The sequence below is a fragment of the Mizuhopecten yessoensis genome, unplaced genomic scaffold (assembly GCF_002113885.1).
Source record: "Mizuhopecten yessoensis strain PY_sf001 unplaced genomic scaffold, ASM211388v2 scaffold716139, whole genome shotgun sequence".
NCBI lineage: Eukaryota > Metazoa > Mollusca > Bivalvia > Pectinida > Pectinidae > Mizuhopecten > Mizuhopecten yessoensis.
Window position 1 is genome coordinate 177,141 of NW_018479967.1, and position 9,795 is coordinate 186,935.

Here is a 9,795-nt window from a genome sequence, read left to right on the forward strand (position 1 = left end):
ACTGATATTTCTACTTTGTGAACAATGTTGACAGATTTTTCTATTTTGTGAACAATGTTGACCTATATATCTGTTTGACAAACAATGTTTTCACCTAGTTCCCGAGGTTAACAGATGCTTTTTCATTCCTGTGCATTTATGACACAATGAGACAGCAATGAGACAACAATGACGTTTTTGGAGAGTAATGGAAACCATTTGGTGTCCAACGTGTTCGAACCATACTGTATTACCTTACAAGGGGATTCTTTTTAAACTGTCCCGGATGATATTTGGAAACTAGTTTGACGACTTCATCCAATCAATGAGAATGTTACAAATTCAACTTTTCATTCTGTTCGAACTGATACGCATGCCTCTTTGATAACACGGTATTTCAAGTCGAGTTCGCCATCAAGGGGACAGACAACATTAACATCGCATACAAAGTCCGTCGAAGCTTTACCATCACCATCCTTCGTATACAAAAGTATCATATCAATTTCTGACAACTGTTCTACAATAACCACAACAGCTTAATTTATATGACATTAATTAACCTTCTTTAGCATGTTCTTGTTTCACGTCTCAACACAACTATCAGGTCCGGCTAGATATGTTGTAACTGGTACTTGAAGTATTATCCATAATACAAAGCTACGAGAGCTTTCTATGAAGCGTCTTAAGTATCGCAAGACTCCTTCTATCAAATGGAATGTAAATCGTAAAATTTTGAAGGATTATGTGGAATACAATGGGCAAACAAGAGCATGCTGCGTTGGATTCACTCTCAGATTGGGTCAAATATATTAGGTCCATTCAAATAATAAATAGATGCTTGAAATCAAAATTAAATAAATGCACAAGTCTGTATGTTTTGGTCATCGATGTCCAAACCACACCCAGCGATCTCCACGAAAGGCGTGTAGCTGTGTCTACTTACAAACGATTTGATAGTTGGACTTTTGTTTGCACATTGGTTTGGCTTGATTGAGTAATGTTTAACGTCCTGTCAACAGCCATGGTCGTTTAAGGACGGCCTCCCCTGTGTACAAGATGCATGCGTGTAGTATATGCGTGTGTGTTTTGAGAGGCTGCGATATATTCGTGTTTGTCTCCTTTTGATAGCGCGGAGCTGATGCCGACTTTATAGTGTTACCTCACTGAAACATACTGCCGAGGACACCCAGCAGGACACCCCACCCGGTCACATTATACTGACAACGGGCGAACTATTCGTCCCATTCCTAAATTGCTGAGCGTTAAGCAAGTAGAAACTACCATTTTTACAGACTCTGGTATGTCTCGGCCAGGGGACAGAACCCAAAGCCTTCCTCACAGGGGCGAACGCTCAACTAAAGGCCAAAGGTGAGGCAATGTCAAGGGAGACATTAGAAAGAAGAAAGTTGTTCAGAAAGAAGAGAAGATCCCAAATTTAGTCGCCTCTTTCGATCATGCAATGGGGGCAGCAGGTACAATTCTTCCGCCCTACCTGCAGGGACAAAAACATGGAATACACTGAGGAAGGGGATTTCCAACCATTTATTTATATCACCGCACACCTTTCTTTTAAAAGGAAGCTCTCGTAACAAGAGAACATAGGCGTTCCTTCAGTTTTGTACGAGGAATGGTAGTGTTGTAAAGGTTCGAAAAGTCTAATGTTTTGAAACAAGAAACATTTTTGAGAAGAGGAATTTCAAGTTGATCAAACGATATTTTGAATTGTCCACACACTGTTGATTCCCCTTCTTGAGTATACAGTATCACAACACGATTGCAACCCTAACTTTATGGTACTGAGAATGGTAGTGAGACGGTTTGATAATTGCTTGGTTGAGCAACTAGAAAAGCCAGCGATAAAACGTTGCTTAACAGATTTTTTTTTATAGAAGTTTGGAATCCAATACAAACGATGAAAGTCCGTATCCTCATCATAAAGATTGTAATACAAAAATGTGATTTGCCAGTATCTCGACTTTCGAAAAATTGGAAAATGTAAAAGGTAGATTCGTCTTGGACATCTAGCATGCCTAGTATTTAATGTAAGCAGTGGTAGGTAATGTTGGTTAAGTTAATAAATGTTTTGTCTGCAGAGACAGCCGCAAACCTATCGTGTAGATCGTTAAGTGTGGTTTTGATATCAGCGTCAAGAATTGCATATCTGTGTGTTATTTCCATTTTAAATTTGAAGCATCTACTTATCTATTTGACGGGTGGTGGGGAGTCAAAATTGTACAAATGGAGGCGCTGCCCCCAAGATGGATGAGGGGCGGGGACAGAAATGGGTTATTTGGTCACATTGACTTCGCCCCTTCTTCTCTGAAACAAAGGGATGGATATCAACCATATTGTGTTGGAAACATTCTCATGATGAGGATTGAAAATAGTTCCAGTACAGTTTAAGGGCTGATACCCAGATCTTTGGAGCGGGGCCAAAACTAGTTTTTAGCATTGACGTTTTCAAGACCCTTTCCCTATAACCATGTACATTGTATACAATTGCTGAGCTTCAAGAAACAAATACAATTATGATCTGAGAATTGACCATCGGGTCTGGCCCCACCCCTACGGACTGAGCTATAACCCTGAGGCGGTTGAGATCCCCACCCCATAATTATATATATACATATATACCATTGCTTAGCATCAAGACACGAACACATATATTATTTTAGGATTGATCCTGAGGTCTGGCCATACCCATAGTGACTTAATTTCTTACGTCATGTCTTTTAAGTTGTGGAGACGCCCATCTCCATGTCCGTATGTACCATTGTTGTGCATCAAGAGACGAACACAATCACGATATTAGTATTGATCCTTGGCTCTGGTCCCATCTATAGGGACTTAATTTCTTGACCTTAACTTTGAAACGGTTGAGATCCTCACCCCATAACCATATATCCATTTGATAGGCACAAGGACACAAGTCTTATTAGAATTAACCCTGGGTTCTGGCTCCACCCCAAGGGACTCAATTAATGTTTTGGCCATAATCCCCACCCCATAATCATATATAACATTGCTTTGCATTCAGACACGAACGCAATCATGATATTAGTGTTGACTGTTGGCTCTGGCGCTATCCCGAGGAACTTGGTTGTTATCCAGAATCCATAGCAATTTATACCATTGCTGAGCATAAAGATGCAGGTGTTCATGTCTATTACACTGAAATGTTTTGATCCATGAAGAGAGTATAGAATTTCTTCTATTCATGCAAAGGCATATGAGTCTTTAATTGTCCTGTTGTTCACTTGTCTATAAGCTTTACACATAATGAGATTTTCAACCTTCTTCCGTGCCAAAACAACACATGATGTCAAAACGTCTGCTCACTCCATTAGCCACATGCTGTCGAATATGATCTCACACCTCCTCTGGTATGACAGGGGTGTCCTCCGAAATCTCTGATGAAAGTATAATCATTTAGTACCAATTTAAGTCAACTTTCTTGTTTTTTCTCCATCTTGTTGGTACTTGATTTATTACAGAAATGGCATGTGACAGGAACAATATTGAAATTTGACAATACAAAAGATTGAAAAAAGGGGATCTTTACATGTTTGGGTAGACAATTTCCAAACTGTTTAACACAGTCAATTGTTTGGAGGCTTTCGTGCAGATTTGCAGATTTCTGCTGTATGTTTATCAAAATTTAAAGTAGTTTTACGTTCCACTCACAGACTATATTTACACTTTCAATATCAAGATTGTTTAAAGAATTTTGCTGTTTTCCAAAAATAATATACTGGAACTTTGCTTGTATACCGTTAGAATAAAACCAATTGATAAGGAGTTTTGTCTCTCCCTCAAGGACCTGTTTTAACACAGATGCCTTTCTATTCGCGTAACTCAATGTGTTATCGTCTGCATAATTAAACAAGCACGAGTCCTTTATGTTATAAAATATCTCATTTATAAAATTGTTAAAACTAGGGGGCCCAGAACAGATCCCTGGGGTGACCCCTTCCTCAGTTCCCTCCATTCGCTGGTGATGGGTCCAAGTCTCACCTGCTGGCTCCTTCCCCCCGAAGTACCCCTGGAGGAGACGAACTGTCCCCTCTTTTACACCGTATGTAGAGAGTTTCCTGAGGAACAGGTCATGCGGAAGACAGTCGAAGGTCTTGGAGAGATCCATTATAGTCATGGTTATCCAAGACCCTCTTCCAGTCGTCCAGCATGCGCAGCAGTGTGGCCTGGCACCCAAAACCCCTCATGTAGGCACTGAGGAAAGGTTGACATATATTATTAAAAAAATGTAGACATTTGATCATGCATGGTCCTATCAAAAACTTTTGAAATACCCACAGGCCTATAATTTGACTTCTCAAGTGGATTTTTCTTTTTATAAAAGGAATGACCTGTGAAAGTTTTAGATTATCAGGAAAAGTACAGATCTTAAAAGAAACAAATATCAAATTTGCAAACATTGTGCTAAAATAATCTGTACATGATAATACAAAGGTAGGGTCAACGCCTATGGAGACTTAACATTAGCGTCGGCCCCCACTTGGAATTCCAAAACAAGATAAATCCAAAAAAGGTATGGGTATAGGAAGCTTAAATCAGGAACAGTTATTTTCAAAATTCATTTGATAATAAATGGGACCTCCTTGACTTACACCTGCGTGGGTGTTGAAGGTGCAGTAATACAATTCCTCCTAGTGCATTTAAATGGCAAAATTACTTTGAAATTATATCATCATCGTGTGCAACGTATTTCAACTGTTATTTTGGTACCGAATATTACACTATTTCAATAAAGAATTGTTCTTTTTATTCAAGAATTAAGCAGAAAATATGTGAAATTTCATTTCTTATGAGAAATTTTCCATTTTTGACCCGTTAATTCATATAGTTCTAAAACTAGTCTATTGTTCTTACTTGTTAAACAGTTGGCTACCAATAATATCTTTCAACATCAGGAATCTCAAACAAAATGAAAACCGGTAAATTTGTCGTATACAACTTTTGGTTCAAAACAAGAAAAGCATAGCTTTCTTTCCACATTTCCTTTAACCTGTGTTTCTTCATGACTAAAGGTCATTGGATGTTGATATTTGGTAAGAAGGTTGTTCATGTAAATGAGTTTAAGTGTTGTTAATTTTGATGACCTTGACCTTTGTTCAAGGTCACAAAAACCAAATGTGCCGAAATATATTTTTTGTATGGGGAGTCAGACAAGGGTATTTTTCCTTACTTTTTTTGTTTAGAGTGAACGATACAAAATAGTGTAATATCCCTTCATATTTTGTTTAATGAATGGTCAAAAGCCTACAAAAATAATAACTAGAACTGTAAGTCAAAGATTAACTAAAACCTCCGCACCTATATAAACCAGAACTGTAATATAATGGCTAACTAAGGCAAAGCATTGCAAATTAATCCAAAGTCTCCCACCAGTAATTATGTATGTATATATGTCATTGACATATTTCTTGTACTCCTTCCCTATGCCAAAACATACTTTCATACCACATCTTGTTAGTCTAGATGACCCACTTTTGCTGAAATCGTTCTAGTAGTTAAGGAAGAGTTATCAAGACAAAGATTTTTAACAAAGGGTCATAACTCCTTAAAAGGGTCGAAATGAACAAATACTACCCTGATGCAAAACATCAGGGGGCAGTTACCATATCTGTAAGCTTTCATGAAATTGGCCCATAAGTTTAAGAGGCAGAATTATTTTTTTTTCAAGAAAAGGCCATAACTCCTTTTTAAAGGGTCGGGATGAAAACATACTTCTTGGATGCACAATGTCAGGGGGCAGTTACCATATCTGTAAACTTCCGTTGAAATTGGCCCTATAGTTTTGGAGGTGTTGTCTGGACAAGCGTTTTTCAACAAAGGGCCATTACTCCGTAAAAAAGGGTCAGATTGAAAAAAGGATTCCGGGATGCACACCATCAGATGGTTGTTGCCATATCTGGAAACTTTCGTTGAAATTGACCCCTTAGTTTTGGAGGGCATAGCCGGACAAGGATTTTCAACACAAGGCCATAACTTTGAGGGGGAAAAAGGCCAGAATGAAAAGATAATACCTGGATGCACAACTTCAGGTGTCAGTTATCGTATATGGAAACTTTCGTAGAAATTGGTCCACTACTTTAGAATGAGTTGACAGATAGACGGATAGACAAGCTGATCCCAGTATACCCCCACCTCCTCCACCCCCACCCCCACACATAACTTCGTTGCGGGGGTATAATAAAGTGTATAATAGTTTTGTTATTAAGATTATTTGATTTATTTTTAGATAATTGCATAGCTTTGTCTATAACACAATCTCAAACCTAAAGTAGTTCTCCAGAGGAAAGATTACTATGACAGAATACATATTCATGAGTTAACACTGCTGCACATAACTTGAAAACATGCCTAACATAATAAAGTGTTTAAGTATGATACAAAAACAGAAAATGTATCGGTATTTATCATAATAAACATTGAAATTGGGCATTGATCATGTTTGGCATGCTAAAAAAGTACATTACCGGTTTTGATATTACATAAAAATGATTCTGTAGACAGAATACATATATAGGAAGTTTTTAAAGAAGTTTAAATTATCGACTACCATTGTTACTATATAAAGGAAAGTTGACAATGTTAGTTTTATTCAAAAGTTTGTGAAAATTTTGCATGTTTTTCCAATTAAAAGTATCACTACGCTTACTTCATGTCTACCAATATGACATATTTAGTATCAAAATAACAGTAATTGTATACACTATACACTATCAGAACTCATTTCCAAATTAACATTTGCCTGTGATATTTATCGGTCATTTTGTTAGGATAACCCCGTCACTCAACCTAGTGTTATGCAAGGAGGTCCACTACGGTTATCAGTTATAATTATGAATAATCATTTATGCAGTTATTGATCATTTTTATGTATCTACATATGGCAAAAGAATAAAGGAAATCAAAGTGGGGGCCAAATGTTGACCCCACCTTTTAACAGATACCATCTACTCCAGTGGACTTTTTCTTCTGCATTTTAGATAAAGCTTAAGTTACAGTGTTACTGTCGACTGAAGTGAAAGAAAATATGCCCTGAAAATGTGCATTCTGTATTTGGAGGAAACATTTAGAGTGAATATTTCAGAATTAACATTTATCAAAAATCTCCCACATCACTTCCCAAACCAGTGAAACGACGTAGGATTATCGAATCGGACAGTGATAGTCAGCCTCAGTGAAGCTGTTGACACCTCAATTTCCGCGTCGTGTGACGTTTTGGAATGTCTTGTTTTGGACAGTAGCGTTGACCGTGTGAACTTGTTGCCCTGTTTTGTTAAGAGAGAGTTAGTCCAACCTTAAATAAGTATGAATTTGTTGTTCAAATACATAATGATTTATTCTAAATTGTAACCATTGTAACTTTGTGTTATTGATACCCTGAATGGAACAGCATATATTTTTTTCCATGTTTCCTTATTATAATCGAAATCAGTCCCTATTTATTTTGTCCTGTTACAGTGATATTATTTTGAATAAGAACTTTACAGAACTCCTATGACTCTTCTTATTTTTTAATATAACCTCAAGATTTAATGGTATGATTGGGTAAATCAACATCTTGTTGGGTACATTGTGAGTATTAAGGTACTTCTTTATGCTCATTATCACTCCCTGATACTGAAGATAATTTGTTATTAAATCATGCATAGCACAAAATTCATAGAAAGAGAAAAAAGATCAATTTCTAATATTTTTAACTAAATCATTGATTATCGTAATCCCCTTGTTGAACCAATTTCTGTAGAAAATGTCATTATTACCTATAGTTATGTTTTCGTTAAATCATACGGGTGTCTCAAATAAGGAATGATCCTTCGTTCTATACATTTATACTATAGAACTTAGTCTATGCCATGCCTTAAAAGCATCCTTCCAAAAATATTTTTACAATTAGTCCCAATCTTAATTAAATACTCGCTACCACAATTTGCTAAGACATTAAATTTAACTTTGTTTTTTAAAAATCATACGCCATTTTCCCTCTGACCAAAAGATCCTTCTGATCTAACTAAGTATTACAGATTCAATAAAACACAAAACGTTGACCATTTTAAGCCAACCCCCGCCCCCAATCTTAATAATGACCTCACGCTTAACTTTGGCATTTTTACCATTCCATAAGTAATTGGAAAGAATTGAGTTTAGCTGTTTTATGAAATTTTTATCTTGATTTGGTAAGGAGATACAAATATGATTCAGCTGTATAATTAATAAGGACTTATTTGTGTTAATTCTCCCAATAGTAGTAAGCTTTCTTTCACTCCGATGATTAAAGATTTAAATTTAACTAGCTTTTTATCAAAATTAATTCTAGGAATTCTGTCTAAATCCAAATTAAATTCAATACCATGTGTAAACTTATCAACCCCCATTGAAAATTCATATTTGGAAGAAGTACATCACTAGTATACTGATTACTACCTATCCTAACAACTTGGGTTTTACCTGTATTTACCTTTAGACCAGAAACTTTAGCATACAAATTTAGTTCCTCAACAGATCCCTTCAAAGATTTTTCTGTTCCATCTAGTATTAAAGAAGTGTCATCTGCATATTGAGAATTTAGAATCTGACTGTCATTCATATTGATACCAGTAATATTTTTATTATTTCTTATCCGAGTTGCCAATATCTCTGCCCAAAGTATCAAAATGTAAAGTGCGATTGGATCGCCTTTACGATAGCCACGTTATATATTAAAGAACGATAAGTTACCCGGGCCCCTGATTAATTGCAGAACGAGGATTATAATGTAATATCTTTACCAAATTTCTCAAATCATTCTCATATTTGAATTACCTATAAATCTCCAAGAGACCGAATCAAATGCTTTTTCAAAATCAATAAATAATAGCATTCCAGGGATATATTGTTATTCAGCATGATGTTATAGATGAGCCTAGTATTTCCCCCTAAATTACGTCCTGATATGAATCCTGTCTGATCTGAGTTGATCATTTTTTGTAGATCCAGATGTAATTTTGTACACAATGTTTAAAAGAGATAGGCCGCCAATTTGTTATGAAATATTTTGATTTATTCGCCTTAGGAATACAAGTAATGACGCCCTGACGTTGAGTAACAGATAACTGACCATTTATACTTATAAACTGCTCAGTCACCATTGCTCTATGTCATTGTGGCCTAGCATTATGGTCCATAAGGATGAAGTCAGGGCCGATAGCGCTAGCGAAGGGTCTGACATAGACATCAAGGATTTCATCGCAGTAAAACCGGGCCGTAACGGTACCATTATGGAAGACATGGAGGTCAGTTTTCCCACGAAGGCTACACCATCACTGAACCTCCGCCATATCGGTCATGATCCACAACGCTACCTGCCTGGAACCTCTCCCCAAGTTGTCTCGGTGAAGTCGAGACAGAATCTGGACTTGTCAGTAAAAAGAACTGGTTCCCATTCCTGAAGATTCCACATTCTTGCCACCACACTTTGAGACACCCCAAGGTCTGTTGCAACCTTACGTTGAGACATGCTAGCCTGCAGCAACCCGATGCCCCTATTTATTTCACCGTCATTTAACCAACGTTGTCTGGTTCGTCTTTGTGCCATATTAAAACAAAATCACGCAAAGGATATTCTCTTAACAATGTGAAGAACGGCTTACTTAGCTTAGCTCAGCTTTTGAAAGGCGTGTAAACGCGGAAAATTATACAAACGACTTTAAATCCAAATTACATGTAAATGACAATTTGTTCACTTTAATTCATACTGTAACGTATTAATTACCCACATAAGTCTATAATATCATTAATCATGAATTTAAT